This window comes from Antedon bifida, chromosome 5, assembly GCF_963402885.1.
Source record: "Antedon bifida chromosome 5, ecAntBifi1.1, whole genome shotgun sequence".
Taxonomy (NCBI): Eukaryota; Metazoa; Echinodermata; class Crinoidea; order Comatulida; family Antedonidae; genus Antedon; species Antedon bifida.
This window is the reverse complement of record NC_136230.1, coordinates 435,407-453,083: the sequence shown is the minus strand read 5'-3', so window position 1 is coordinate 453,083 and position 17,677 is coordinate 435,407.

Genomic DNA, 17,677 nt, shown 5'->3' with positions numbered 1-17,677 from the left:
ACAACCAATGGCACAAGAACTTTCGTCTTTTAGATAAATTCGGTGATATAACACCAACGGGCGAACTGTGATTTTAATCTAACTTTATTAATACTCGTTTTTCCCAACAAAATGCCAAGGTTGTTCGCTTTTGTGTATAAAGGCGTCGATAAAACAGCTAGACTGCGATTTGACTCGCGTTTAACGGAAATGTCGAAGAAAGTGATTTTGGAAAATTCAATTTGTTTGTAGTTTTGATTAATGGTACTTTCACTAATGAGGTAACACAAGTCGCTTTGATTGATTTAACATCGCATCATTTTTTCATCTCACTCTGTGTTCTGAAGTTATTTCTTCAAGAGAGAGGGCGATTAAATTCAGTTGATTTTAAACATTTGTTTATGAAAATTGTGCAGTTGTAATACTGCATTGATTCTATAAAGTTCATACTGCGTAACATGATGATAATAACCCGCCACTAACGTTATATCCTTAAAAATTAAGCATTTGCAAGGTATATGTTGTATTAATGTTTGACATTCATTGGTCCAAACAACTTGAATGTCGCCCTCTCAAATTCGATACAAGTTATACTACATGATGGTCAGTCGAGATCAACAACAGTTCAGTCTTAAAATTCAATTTATCAAGTGATGATGGGTTATTTTATTATACGTATTACTTATATGCGTTTGTTAGAATTCAAAAGCTTTAGATCTAAATGAGATACGTAAGCTTACAGTCCATGTCACTGAAGTTTGTCGCTCAAATTAATTTTCTCTGTCCGTAATCACAAGATGTCGACCACCTATTGTAAAATACTACTTGACCAATCGACTATTGACCGCCCTGACATTTCGTATTACTTCGAGTAATAATCTTTTCTGGAAAAAATAATTTTAAACTTTGCAAGTATTTCCTCTCCGAATATTCGTCACTGCGCTCATTTGCATATTCTCCACATTGCGCTTCTACGGTTTTGCCCCATTTGGCTTGTAAAAACAGGCACTAAATACCATTCCTATCTTAAACATTTCTGAATTTTGAACAAAAGTAATTCTCGCCATTCACAGACAATAGAGATTAATATATGTTGTAGCTTTGCTGTCATTTTTATTACATGTATTTAAACAATACAAGCTAAAGCGGCACTGTTTCACTATATAGGTTGATTAGTCGATAGAGAACCATTGTAAAGCAATTTATACGACTATTTTAACGAGACTGCATTAAACAATAAAACTAAATATTTTTCTAATGATGTAACGATTTGATGTCTCGTTTAGAAATGCTTTTAGTTTACCTTTTCATGTTTTAATGTTAACATTCAACAATCAATCATTGTTAACAATTTTTAAAAACATTTTTACATGATTTAAACTTGACTCCCACTGGCACTCAACATAAGGATGCACGCGTAAAGTGATTTAACCAATCAATGACTTGCATTGCGCGCGAATGTGCGTCATTTTATTGCGTTGCGTAGTGCGTCCTTGTATTGAGTTCTCTAGTGGGAATCAATATTTAGACTACCTGTGTACAGTGTTTACCGTGTATTAATATTATTGTTTACGTTTGCATGATTAAACATGTTTTTTTGGATGATGATATACTGATTCGATTAGCACAATTATTAGGCCTATATACACTTTGGTTTTATTTGTTCCTGACTCGGCTTCTTGATTACATTTTTATTTGAGTCCTATATTGAACTTGCTTTGCCGCGTTACTTGCTTCGGCTTTGATTCAACTTCGGCAATATCCCTTGTATTTCTGACGATTCGATTTCGTTCGGAACTGTATCTCGGACCTTTTCGGCTGCACAATTTAGCTTTCTTTACTGCTCTATCTATAATATATACGTCTGTTTCTTCCGACTCTTTAAATCGGCTGCAATAATAATGCACATTTCTAGGGATTGTGACTTTCATTTAACTCGGTTTTCTTCGACTCATTCGTCGGAACTTTATTTCGGCTCCATTATTCAAGTTACTTTGGCACTTGGAGTGTATCATTATCATTTTGTTTGGACTGCGTCCAACCTGCAAATTTGTCTTTTCAGTCAATTACTTGATTCCTGGGTATAAATAGTAACTGTGTTATTAGGTATATGACTTATCCTGGCTTCGGGACCGTTCGGCAATGATTCGTTTTCCTTCCGGTTTTGTTCGACAACTGTGATTTGTAAAGAGCTGAATTACTTTCTACCGTTGTAGGTATGATGTGATTTCTATACGATCAGGCTTATCATATTTCAACTTTACCTAATCGACTGCCACAGATAAGAAGCATCGTTTACATCATGCAATTTTACGATTCTCAACTTAAAAGCCTTCTCTTGCTTTACTTACCAAGAAATATGTTTTAGCATTGCTTGACGTTAAAAGCCCGAGTATAGATCGCTTTTATGAAACTTTAATGACTGAAGATGAATATGATTTTTGTGAGTGTCACTTGAGAAAAGAATGAGAACGTGTGCTACCGCCACGGGCTCGTTTCATCCTTTTCAAAGTGACACAGAAGTGAAACATATCGTTTAAGTTTATCCCATCTGGGAGCTCCAGACAATTAGCAGTTTTTGTAATAGTTAGATTAAACAAAATGGTGCATCATTGCAATCGTTTCTATGGAAACCTGTTTTATATTTCCATGAAAATGCATGATGTACATGTTTCTGTGTTGTACTCAAGTATTGTATTCAAATCGATGTTTACATTAAGTGATAGCGAAACTAGCAAACGTACTTATAGGACCATAACGATGTCTTTTCTTGTATTTTTTTTTAGTTTAGTATTTAGCTTATTTTACCTACTAAACATAACAAAATCATGTGATTCACTTTTATCGTTTTATATATACCTTTTGATATGTTTTAGGAGACGTTTAATGTGCTGGGCTTAATCGTGCTAATGAGTGCGATTAAGATTTCTTTTTTATGTGAATATGTGATATTTGGTCAATTACCAAAGGTGAATACATTGATTTATAGCCATTTAAAGGAATAGTTAGTAACGGCGAACTCGACAAGAATGGAGAAGCTAATCAATGTATTTTTCTCCTCAGTTCACGTTAAAGAACTCTGTACACTATTCGAAAAGATTATGTCCTCCTGTTGTGGTGATCTTAATCCTTAATCCGAATTTCCCCAGTTTCCAATTAAACTTGAGGATGATAAGACATTTCTCATGTGCATTATTAGCTGAATTGATTGAAAATTATTGTAGTGCCACAATTATAAATTGGGCAAAAGTCAGAAGGTTCATGGCAAGACTATTATGGGATATGGGAAAGAAACGTGTGGGAGGATGGATATTGAATAAAGATAGAAGATAGAAAGTGAACTTACATTGTATCTTGTTTAGTTTGTGCGTAAATAAGGCATATTTATATACGGCAATAGAAGCCATCACAGTTATAATAAAAATAAGTAATTTGGTGTTGGCCTACAATTCCCCATGCCTTTTTTATGTTATTGTGTTGTTTTATGTATCACTGTTTTTGTTTTCGGCCGTTCAGTGCTTGAATAGTGGAGACTTTTAAACTGAAGTTACATGTTTGTATAAGGCGAGGATGGTTACACCGTACCACAGACAGCCTTTCTTTTGATGTTTAAAACTAATGTTTAGAAGGAAAGTTAAAAAATCGGGGGAAAATACTGTTATGGGAACAAAGATGCGAACGGTTGATGCAGAATATTTCTGTTGATTTATTACGATTTTAAGAAAAGACAAGTATTTCACAAAAATAACAACTTTTTATTGCTTTCATCGCCGATAGATCTAGTTTACATGACACTACTACTACTTTTACAATAACACTGTTGTGGTTGACATAGATTGTTAAAGTCAGCTCGTCTTGAAAGTAGCTTCAATATTTCTTGAATGATGCCTAATTATGTATGTTTATACATTATATACAAGAAGAAATAAATAATTTGGAATCAATTTCTTGGAACCTCATTTTGTATTCACAGAAGTTATTTAGTAACATTGTTTTGTCAGCAGGAGGAGACGGCTGTAAGTGAGTCTAATTAAAGATATTGCCGTTTTGGGAATAACTCGGTTAACAAACCAAGAAATTGAATTAGCCAATTTAACAGAAGACAACGGATTACCATTCCTATTGGTCACAAAGCCTACTCAATTTGAAGAGATTTATATGTCTTCAGCTTCAAGTCACGTGACAGGGGCAAGCCAAATCACTTGTCGTAGAATACAGTACCTTTTAGAATAATAATCTAGAATATTAATGCAGTATAATGTTTAAATTATGAAAATATTGCTGATTTCGATTTTGTTTGTCTACTTGAATGTTTGTAGTTTTCTTCCGAATATAATATGTATAGGCCTACACGGGGAAGCCACAAAATAGAATAGCAAACTATGAGCAGCCAACTAGCTGTATGATTTACATGAAAGCAGGTCTTTCAATGACCACAATTATAAAGTGCAGTGCTCTCATTCTGAGGAGATGTTAATTGACCAATCTGATTTCACTCTGTTCCCATTTGAATGATTTATTTTAATGAAGCAACAGTCCATTGTCCCGATTAATTTAATTCTTTGCTAAACAATAATAGAATACACAATATTTAGTTAGTAGCAAGAAGAATGTTTCTAGTAATTAAATACTTTAAATAAAGAAAAGTACGGTATTCTATTCAAGATTGGCGACAAGTGACTGGTTTTGGTATTCTAACACTATGATTCGCATACGTGTCCTCTCGTTTAAAGCTTGTTTTCCCGAACAATTATCTATTTCTATCACGTTAATGTATTTAGATAAATTCTGCAATATTGCAAGATCCAAGTACTTATTATTTCCAGAACGAAAATAATGAAACGTCACATTCGAAGCATAAAATATCGTAACTTTAAAAAAAAACACTTTCGTAATTAACTTTAATCATTGAAAGCAACCGTATGTTATTGACAAAACTTGTTGATTTCATATCGGTTTTTGTTTTTGAAAAGATATTTCCAATGGATAATGATATAAAGTTTCGTTGTATTGACCTTTCGACATTTTCACGACGACGAACCGATAGACTACGCGGCTATCGAGTCGAACATCATTTGCGCATTCTCATAATGAAATGCGCTCATTTTTCACACGCGCGCAATTGCTGCGTAATGGCGTGGCGCGTCGTAAAAATAAAGGACACCACATGTCCATAACAAGTAGGCCTATGAGATAATCACACTGTATTTCTCATTATAATCTTAGATGGTTCAATTCCAGTAAATTAGTATTATATTTGCATCAAACATATTGACCAATATAATAAACATTTGAAGCAAAACACGTATATACAATTGTATCTATAGAGACAGGGTTTGATCAGGGAAATAAAAAAGGTGGTTGAAAAACATGTAGCGTAGGATGAAAATTATAAACACTTGATAATAGAATTTTTCTAAATGCCCCGATGGTTTATTTTCTTTTTCCTATTTTATGTTGTATAATACCTTTAGGTGTTAACTTGATAAACCTTGTAAAAACGTTGAAGATAATAAAACGTAATGGATGGGTAATTGGCACGTAGAAAAGCGTTCGGAAGTTGCAATACATAACCTTCCCTTACCGGTTGACGACAGACGTAATTTGTGAGTATCCTTTATGTATTCTATTGTACAAACTATCATAATTGAAACCCACACTGTTATAGCCTCGGGTATATATAAAGAAGATGCATTGATAACATAACAAAATAACGATCACATAATCAGACAATCGAAAGTATTTGTCAAATATATGGTGAAATTGATGTATCATGAAAAATAGAAGATAAAATAATTCTGTAGGTCGAATCAAATCTATCTTGTTTAAATACTTTTTTCCGACAGTTGTTTAAGTTAAATTTCCGTATTTCAATGTGATTGACCGCATTTCATGATGAATAAATTCAATATTGTAATATTCATTTATTATATACCGTAGAATGAAATTACTGTTTCTTTAGTTTTTAATGCGACCGAGTACTGCAGTAATTGTATATTGACACCGCGAAGAGAGAAAATCGTGTACAAAAATGTATCAACGTTTGTACGCGCGTGTCCGTTATTGTGGCGTGACTGTACACCAAATGCGCGCGCGCGTGCGTAATTGAATAATGACAATTTATGCAGAATAGATAGCCTAACATAACGTGAGCAATCAATCTGGTTTATGATATCTCAAGTGAATAGAGGCTTTTAAGGATCCAATAATAATTGATCAAATGTAAAACAAAATCTATTTCAAGATTGAAGATAATTAGAAAGTGTGTCTTTTTTTAAATGACCTTTTTGATAAGATATCGTGTTCCTGATCCACGTCATGCATTTATTTAAAACAAAACGACGATTTGCAATAAAAGTTGTATAGTTTAAATTTTACGTTTTAGGCCTAAGTGGATTCTGCGCCTTTGAGTAGAATTTACACTTCAGAGTAGGCGGTTCATGTGCATCAAAGTTTAGTCCGTTGGCTTGTTTGATTCAGTCTTGGATGTTTGCAAGATTTATTTTCTTTCATTTCTCTGCAATTAGTCAAAGACATCGTAATGTCATCTGTCTGTCTTGTTTAAATCCGATCCGATATTTTCATGTCTCTAACAGTTACGTTACCCAACTTCTCTCTTCTTTCAAACATGGTTTAGTTCGTCGTTTTGTCTTTTCATGATAAGTCACATAAGTTTAGACTACTGTATCTTGATGATGCAAGATGAAACTTATAAGTAAGCATATCAATAAGTGTTTTTATTTATCATTATATTATTTATAATTATTATAGTGAGCTAAATAATTTGATTATCTTTTTGTATCTTCTAAATCTTTTGGTTATGTTTTGATATGATTGTTGTGTGGTATAATTATCTTCTACATATTGTTTCAATAACAACTTGAAACTAGCTTGACCCGTTTGACGTGTTAAATGTTGAGAAATGTTACCTTTATTTCCTGCCCGTCGGCATTGCCACTGATCGAGTTCGTAACGCTTGTACCGGAACTAGACATCGCCAGACATTCAAACACCTAGCCGTCGTATTTTTATATTATAATGTCAATCGATAGACGTTTCCCCTTATTTATCAAAACATGAATACACTCTGCCCTAGGTAACATTTAAACGTTAAACTATTTACAAGTAATGATTTATCATTTTCTCCTTCGAAGTAAATGGTTTATTTATTTCGAATTCTTATATGTGTTACATCATAACACATCGATACGTAGTTTATCAATCTCTACTTAATATGTACTTATTATATTGTAATTCATTTGCGATTGAACTTATGCCTGGTTTGATATTCAATTTTTGAGTACGGTAATTCATCATGCTCTTTTTTCAAATTAATTAGCATTTTTGTTACTGAAAAGTCTGACGTAGTATATAGTATATATAAGACCACTTACAGTTATAACTGTTACAAAACGTTAAAACGCGCGCATATACAGTATGTACTTTATCAGTATTTGTACGCGCGCGTCGACTTTTGTTTTTTCCTTGTGAAATTCCAGAAAAGTTAAAATTATGATTGCTGATAACCATATTCCGAATTATAAATGCAAATTTAGAAAGGATTACGGTAATATATTCAAGGCAATTTTTTTTTTTTTTTATTTGACTATAGTTCATTTCGTTTAAATTAATGTAATCTTTTAAATGAGTTTTGACGTCATGATATTACATAGTACTGTAGGTGTTTCTTCAGAGAATCTTGACATAAATATGCCCTATCTATTCCGGATTACCAATTTATGACGTCATTTCAAATGGATGGAGCTTTGAATTGAACAATTTAACATAGCCTAAACAGTGAAATGAAACGTTACAGAAAATCGATATAGGAAAATATGATTCATTTCATTTCAATGATTTATTATATTTTCTGATTCTCCCAGAACGTATTGAATTGCATGCAATGTTATGTTTATTTTTGTAGAAGATAATCAGCAAAGTTACAACAACTTGGGAGAGAGAAAAGGAAATTATGTTGAAAATTGTGATGATATGGAAAAGGAATGAAAGTAATGATGATGTAGTTATATCGAGTTTTAGCAGAGCGTGGTGCTACACGTTATTTAGCTAGCTTAAAAATTGTTTATCATTTTTTATTCGAGTTTTTAACGATTCAAGTTTTGTTAAACAAGTAAAAGACAATTAAGTTCTTGTGTTCTATAAAAAGCTTTACTATAGCCCCTAGCGTTTTATAAATTGATGATAATCATTATACTTATTAATATTGGTTATCCAGCATTCACTAAACGATTATAGCATACCATGATAATATGAACAATAAAATAGGGCCTATGTATTACTACTTTAATGATTTTTTTCAAATGTGTCTACTTTATCCATCGCAGTCGTCTCTTTAGGATATTGATAATGAGTATGATTTCGAGTTAGTTGCTTTTGGGGAAAAAGAGATGGGTTTTACGAGATTTTATGACAGAAATAAATAAAAAACCATGCCTGATTAAAAGCATATGAGGCAATATGTCATATTTAAAAACATAGTTTTATCGGCTGTTAGCACATTTGTTATGATTTCAGTCGTTTTCTGACGTCACTTAGGGGTGGGTCAGCCATTGAGATAAATGTGAAATCTGGAATGTTTTATTTTACAATTTATAAAGTGATCTTTGTGTAAGTAGGTCTCAATATTTGTTTTGGAAAGATTCTTAACATAATTATGATTTCTTTACCTATGCCGTCAATGTGAAATATGAAAGAACCCGAGATTGACGTTATATGACGTTATATTTTGACGTGTGCGTATAAATGCTGATTTATTTATTTTTTTTTATTCATTTTTACGCAAAGATAGTACAAGGCCTAAATAGAAATTGCGTCGAATAGTAGGCCTAAAGATAAACTATACGTAGTTAACTAAAGTACCTCGTGACTTAAAACCTTTTAGCTTTCATCAATATAATTGTTAACGATCTCTGAGATTATTTATTAAAGGGTGTATCTAGCAGTCGGCGGATATATAAATTGTAGTTTGTGAGGTGATATTATGAATACAAATATGTATTGAATTGCTCTTGTGTGAAACTACCGTTAAGTTTTTCGCCCTGTATTCACACAGAGAAAACAGTATTGGAAAACAATGTTCTAGATAGCAAACAGTGTAAGCTAAATGCTATTTACAGTTGATTGAGCTGTTCGAATGTCGTCACTAACAAAGATTCGCCGACGCATATCGCAGTGCTGATCAACATCGATCAAACGGCAATTAACACGAAACAAAATCTAATCATGAATGGGATGTGTTCTAGCAATCAAACTGCGTATGTCAATAAGTTATAGGTTGCTAAGAGATCCACCAATCGCGCACTCATACTTTTGCATCAATACGTGTTTTTAAGAAGTAATAATTGTAACCTATAAACATGACATGAAAAATTAGGGAAATTAGTGAAACAAATAACGATAGGCCCGGGCTGGTTAATGGAGCATTTAGTTAAATTAACCATCGCACCGTCAAAGTAAATTTATTTTTGATCACGGTACTTTTAAGTGGGGATAAGTGGACGGCTAATGGATAGCCTATTCATCAAATCTATAAAATTTGTTGGTCAGATATAATCTACGATACATGATAAGTATTGACTATAGATACGTCTTACTGTTAAAGTAAAGTAAGAGTATGTCAATCAGGTTTGTTCAAGACGTGTACATCCGATGCAGACGAAGTATAGCATTGCCAAACAATACGTCTTGAAAACATTATTTATTCTTTTATTTAATAGCTTTAATTCAAAATATAAAACGAGCAAAACCTTAGTGGAGAGCAACGCATGTGTGTTTTCAAGTTAAACATATTCATTCAGCTACACTTCTGCTAAAAGTCGGTCCACCAGCCTTAATTGAAGAAAAAAACATGGAAAATAAAGATAAAAGAAATCAAACTTAATTGGAATAAATGTGTGGTTTTTAATAAACGTTATTTCACGCAGAAAAAAATAAACAAAAATAATGGTTTCACTTATAATTGACAAAATAAAGGTTAAATGTAACACAAAAAAAACCTTTGTCTGACAGACTAAATGAGCTTCCGGTTGACTATTATATTCTATCATTAAATTACGGTTTTTAAGGTAAATAATAACATATATATTTTTTAGTGAACAACTAATAAAGTAACATTAAAATTACATGGTTTAAAATTTATAAGGAAAATATATTTTAAATGTTGATCCCGATATTATTTTAATTAGAATTTTCTACAGAATATACGAAATTTCGGTTATGACAAAAACTGCGGGGACTGTATAAGAGTTTATTTTAGATTAATGAAAATGCACACAGATTATGTTCGATTGTTAACAATAGGTTAATCAACTGATAACACCTGAACACTATGATGGACAACACTTTGCTGTTATGACACTTTTTATTTGAAATTATTAATTAATATTTTGTGAATAACCGCATAGGACATGCTTGATAACTCATAGTTCTAGAAGCAGCAATGAAATTACTGTTTTCCAAAATGTTGCATACGATGGAGTAGGCCTACGTGGGCGTACGATAGGGTTACACGAGCTTCGGTCCATACGACGGGGATACGCGGGCGTACGACGGGAATACGCGGGCGTACGACGGGAATACACGGGCGTACGGCGGGAATACGCGGGCGTACGACGGGGATACGCGGGCGTACGACAGGATACGCGGGTGTGGGCGCGAAAACACCAATTAATAATTGCTGCTCAGTTCAAATATATACCACCCACCATGGGAGATAGACAAATCAATATTAGAATGGTTAACACAATCTAGAATAATGTATCAAACTCATGTCTGTTTGTTCTAAATGTAATTCTAAAGTATGCTATGGCCCGGTCATGGTACTAAACGATGTAATTTTATGTTTCTTGCGAGACACGACAAAGGAATTTAATTGTGTCGGTTTTGAAGAACCTGTTTAATGCACGATTATGATGCTTCCCTTGAGGGATGCGGGCATTAAGATGCCCACAACTGATGTATTGTATAACACTTAATTTCCATTCAGCAGCGTAAACAACATTATTTGATTTGAATAGATACATTTAAATATAATATTACTGTTATGGTTAGAGAATTGTAAAGTTATAGAGCGATTACCAAAGTACAAGTAAAGGATAGGGATTGCATTAAAGAGGGTAATTTTATAGATTTAAAAAATCACATTTAAAAAAATGTGTGATAAAAATGATTAATGATTTTGAATGTGAACGAAGGAGAATAGATGATGTGGATCGATCTGATATCAGTAATTTGTCAGATTAGATGGATGAATGGTTAACGAACCAAAATAATGACGAATGAACGAACAAATGATAAAGAAAAAAAAAGAACGTGCATGTTTGAACTTTGACACTCCGAATTAACGAATGAAAAAGGTCACCCCATTGAATCTTGTCATAATTATCACCTATTCAATAATTAATGAGTAATTGAAGATGCAATCAAACTATTTCATCTTCATCATTTTCTACCAGTTAAACAACATAAGTAAATGCAATGAACTAATATACGTAACTATACATTATCTTACATATCCATACATAATATTAAGTCGACGCACATGGTGGCACCAAACTAATTGTCTTTCATTATATATTCCTTTTATTGATTTTATAAAGTTAATGCAAGATATTAATTGTTCTGTACTTTACAGATTAACATTGTTATTATAACACTTTAGAATGTCAAAATATGTACTTATATTATTTATATTATCTTTTTTCGCGCCGCTCCTTTAGGCAGTTATATTCAAGAGGACGGAGGCATTTGGAAGCTATATTAATAATTATCTGGTAACCTGGTTATCTGGTATCTTATAAAAAATCTGTTATGTCAAAAAGTCGAGCGACTTTTTGTAGCTTCCTGGTTCTTAGTTGAAATAGAAAATAATTATAAGCTATGTAAAGTTTATCTTTTGTGTGATTTTTTAAAAATTGCTTGAAATTGTGTTCAGCTTTTTAGATTTATCGTCTTCAAATATGTTTGTTCTGATAACTTCAGTCGTGTGACACCATCCTTTTATCATCACAACAGTTCACACCCGGTCGCCTTGGGAATAGCACTCGTAAATCCTCCTTTTGCAGTTACGTACGTTAACGATACTGATCACATTTTGATGACGTAATAATTGTACTTTGAGAGGTTGTATAGTTTTCTTTAATACTCTGATGACAGATATAAAATTATTTTATAGTCGTGCAAATAATTGTTGGAACATTTACACCTCTTAGAATATAATAATGTAATAATTTATGGCGTAAAACAGTGACGTTTTTGACACTTAACACTAAAATGTAGCTATTCTGATAATATAACGTTATTAGTAACATTTAAGAACATTGCTGCAACTCTTCCGTTCATTATAATATCGACATAAAAACCATTTTTACTTAAATTAAGTTGAGTTGAAAAGCATTAGGCCTACTTGTGGATTTTGCTCAGATATTCTTTTTTATATATACTCACATTAAAACATTCCAGATTCATCAGTAGTTTAATTAACTTTATTTTCAACAGTTTTAGGTCCAGATGTGCTCATGCTTTAAAATGGTTTACTGGTTAACAAACGATATCAAAAGATGTACATATCAAAAGGTTCCATCCTATTAGCTTTTTGTTGTTGCAATAATGATCCAATTCATTTTCCCCCATCATTCACCTTTTAAAACAATTTACACTTTTCAGTCAACGATTAAGTAATTTCAAAATAGTTGTACATAAATATCACCATGCATACACGGATAATGAAATGAAATGAAGCAATACAATGTCTGGGTTAAGAATCAAGACATATATAACAATAATTCAGCCCATCAAGAATTAAATTAAAAAATGTGTTCTTTTATTGTGTTTACTACAAGTAACCATGGTAGGTAAAACACAAACTCCAATCATGATAAAACAACACTCGGTTCACCATCAGGAGTTTCGCAACATTATGTACCAACAGTATTGCCAATCGATTCTGATCAATCAAATTGACCTTATACAAATCAATCGAATTGACCTTATACAAATCAATCGAATAAATATGTGAAATTAAACGGCAGAGAAAACAAGTAGAACACACTATGAATACGATTTTGTCAGCTTCAATAATATCTTAGATATATTGTATTGTAACTTACCGGTTTGTTTGCTGAGGTTTTTGTTTAGTTTGTCGGCTTCGAGATGATTTCATGTTTCTAAATTGGCATACGTGGGGCATAATCAAATTATGTATTAATAAAGTCAGTAATTCTGTGGCTTGTGTATTTTTGCCTACTGATGACATCAAAATGTAGATATATATTATCTGAATTTGGTTAATTCGGTAAAATACTATTATATCGTTTCTCTTATTCACCGACATTCCTGAAAGCAATGATACACGCTACCGTAGACTTTAATATTTCGACATTAATTTAGTCCTGATAATGAGATATTAATATTACTTATTTTTAGCATGGCACATGGTACTATAATTGACCTTCCAAGTCTGATTGATTGCTTCATTCTCACTGTTTTACTTTTACGATTCGTTGCATGACAGAGAGAATATGTCTTCAACAAGTCCATTTTAATATTATAGGCTTGATCGTAAACAGTGTTAAATTGAACTCTTTAATTGTTAAAATATTTAGAGTAGATGGAGTTATAATAAGTGTGATAAATAGCTTTGAAATAATAGTTTACGAGATTAAATACCTTTGATTACAGTCTTGAAAGTGTACTATTTAGCTACGTCATCAACACATGTCAGCATTAATTTCCTAATTTTAATCCTCTGTGGTCTTTTATCAAAACTATTTAGATGTTTCGTCAAAGTCTGTACGTGCTATTACGTTAGTTTGAGATGTATAGTATCTGTTATAGTTTGAAATCTATGTCACGATGTACTGTCTATTGTTCTTTCATTAGTGTTTCTTTTACGAGGGAAGTGAATTAGAATTTGTAAAGGTAATTCCAAACAATTTATTATTAATTTATGAAATTCCACAGCAGTTTTAAGTTCGCCTTGAGACGAATTTTATGTATTCATCCTTTTATCATTTTGCTCAAGATAGCAGTTCGAAATTCAATCGCAGCAGTTACTTTAATAACTGTACCATTAGTATAATAATTTAATTATCATTATAATGAAAAGAACTAGTTGAATTACTTACCGATCCGAGTAGAAATACATTATTCTAGGCCTAATATGTATATTTTTCATTACTCGTGCGGGGGTTATGGATGTAGTTATTAGATTCTAAAATTGGTTAAATGTAATTGTAATTCCCTGATTTTACATCAAGATAATTTGCTTGTAACGTATAATTAGTAACATAATTAGTAACATAATTAGTGTGGCATAAACCACTCTGCAATAAACATTTCAGACAATAGTTATGACGCATGCGCAGTTTTGAAACGTCGTTTTCAAGAAAGTAAAACCAACCGCCTAGCGGAATGCTGTCTTCGAGTTTCGGAAATATGTCTGTTGTGGATTTTTGATTGAAATAAATATATTTTAACGTATTTTAGGTTTTTTTTTAAACCGCTAACTCATTCTAAATGAGATAGGCCTATTAGGTTAATATATAGGCAAAATCTGTGTTCTTTAACTATTAAATAAAATAACCCTATTTTTATAATTAATATGTTTTATTCCGACGACAGTTCAGTGAATAAACAGAAGTGTATCCAGGTGTTTAGGTTCATCCTTTAATAGTGGTTGATTTATTTATAAATGTCAATTATATTTGAGATTCATCTAACAGCTAGGTTTGAGAGATAACAATTGCTAGCTGCTTCAATCTTGGCATAATCTGTCCCTTATAACGCTTACAATAACCAAACAACTTTTTGAAAGTATAAAAGATTTCCTGTCTGACTTGGAATCAGTACTTTATTTAAGCCTGTCAAGCTATTCTCACTTTATGTTCAGATTCATGACTCTTTGACAACAATACATTGTTGAACGCGATGACGTCTACACGCGGAAACTCAGCAGATGTTTTTGGTTGCTTGAGTCGGTTACGCGCCAATTTAGTTAAAAATTCATCGCCTTTCTTAGTAAAAATAATAACTAATACTAATTGATACTTTAGTTCTTACTCTTTAGACACCAACGCATACCATTATGTCCTTCTCATTAAAAAGCCTCTGACCGTATCCTGATTTTTGTATATATTGATGTAAATGCATGGGAATCAACCAGAAGTTTTAGTAGAAAAAACCATCAGTTCTGTAGTATCTTATATTAATATTACTTATAATAACTATCATTACTGTTTGTACGTGGTCCTTTAGCCTCTTCATACCGAAGTGTAAACAGTTTAAGTAGCTTTATGGCTCTCAGATGTTGCTTACTTACACATTTTAATCTTTGAAAAAAAGAAGTTCAAAATTATCCAAGAAGAGAACTGTTATTCTTAGTCTCATTCTGTCTTTCTCATATCTCTTCCGAATAATCCCAAGTGAAATCATGATTTCATGTCTCTGTTTGGTTTGAACCACCAAACGTGGAAAAAGAAAAATACTATACCACAACATAGCATAATGTTTATGTTGTAAAATATCACAGTATAACAAACTACATAATAGTAATAGTATGAAAATTTTAATTATGCACTAAATGAAATATGTCAGACGTACTGAAGCAACAAACATACTGTATACAAATGTTGGACTGTTTTAGTTAAAAATTATGCAATTGAAATATTCAATTTCACAAATTCTGCAAATTTACTGGCTTGAATGTAGTGTTATATAATTAGCGAAATGAATTCTTGAAACAACGTCCGTTTCTTGAATTTTATTTTCATTTATCATATTTCCATGTACATCATTTTTCCAAACATTTCCATATGTTTTCCAAAGAAAACATAATGTGTGTTTATATTTCTGGAATTTGATTGCTTGACACATGCTATTTCTGATGACAATAAGTCGATATATTGTTTATTTTTTCAATACATATATTTTATTAATTTATTCTTATGCATTTAGTTATCTTAAGCATAGAGTAATCAAGATATTATATTTTGTCCACAATTGTCTATTATTACCTCGTGTAGTTCAGTATAATGTTAATCATATCAGGGAAGAGTAAAATTACAATTTTACTCTTAATTTTCACTCTTAATTTCACTCTTCCCTGATATGATTAACATAAATAAATAATTAAAAATATAAATTATTAGTAATTTATACGCCATGGATTACATGTTATTGATTAAACAATCGAAATATCGGTTTATTGTAGCGAAAAAATAAAATACTTCGGTAAGTGCTTTCTAATCAAGATGTCGTCAGTAAAATTATAGATACAGCGTCTTAATATTGTTATGATCATTCGAACGCGCGCGCGCCATAATGTTTCTGTGATACCACTGACAATTGTGCTAGATGAATACTGTTACGTCACATTGTAAAGTTTCATAACAAATTGAATGGATTGACGTCAATGAAATACAAGTTAAGTGGTGTTTGTCATAAAGTTGTTGAAATTCAAAATAAATCAATTTTCAATAAAATAGTTTTATTTAAGTATTCTGATAACTTTCGTTTTCATATTATTTGAGAAACCGACGAAGCAGCACGATGAGCCTACCTTTGTACAATGTTGTTTTATCTTATGTGGGTTCATCCCACTTTTATTTCTATTATATAAATTTTCATATAAATATAGTAATTTATACATATTTTTTCTAACATTGTATTTTTGTTATCATTTCTCTATCCACAATGTTGTTTTAAGGTGCTAGTCTAGTCGTATACCTTCACATTGGTCTTTTCTTGTGCATTTGTGTATCAAAATAAATTAAAGTAAAATTGTATCACAATTGATATGGCCTTGCCAACATTTGATTAAGATCCACTCCCTTGTTGGCTATTTCAAACCCTTTATCTTTTTCTAATTACCCCACGCGTTAATCGTATGCGTAAAACACGCGTACCATGACGTCATTATTGTAGATATTTTATCGTATAGGATTGATTCTGAACAAAGTTTATAATTTGTACTAACTGTTTAAACGGTGAAATGAATATTTATTATGATTTGACCGGTAAGTAGGTCAATATTATTAACTTTTCTATATTTGGTGAAAAAAATCTAAATTGAACGAACGTTTTGAGTTTATCCTTTTGTCACCAGCCATTGTTCGTGATCACAAAGATTGTTTACAATGCTCGGAAACGTTTTCTCGATTATTTTACAAGAAAATTATATTGATTCATTTTTATTATTCTAGTTAGTGTGGTAATATGATTAACAATGAGTAGCCATTACCATTGTTATACCGACAACGCTGTATTCATTTTAGTTTTTGAAAAGGGTAAAATAATAATCACATACAAAGTTAAAATAACTTTACAACCTCACCTTTCAGAAATTAGTAGTTTAAAGAAACACTTTAGAATTTACTACAACCATTGAACATTTTTATTTTTAGCTAGTTGTTGTTATTAATAAGGTGTGTTATAGTTTTGGTTAATATGTTGTATTAACCCGTAGGATAATTGAGCAACCTCAGGCAAATGTCAGTAAAGAGCAGGCCTATATTTATCTTTTTTTACAAGTTCCATCACGGTCTTGTTAGTATACCGTGATCCTTGTTTAAAAGATGCAGATCAAAAATGGAAAAAGAGCAGTAGATCCAACCTTTAGAGATACAACAGGTAATTCAGAGTGACTTGGCTCTTGAAAGATGAACATGGAATTGAAATCTGC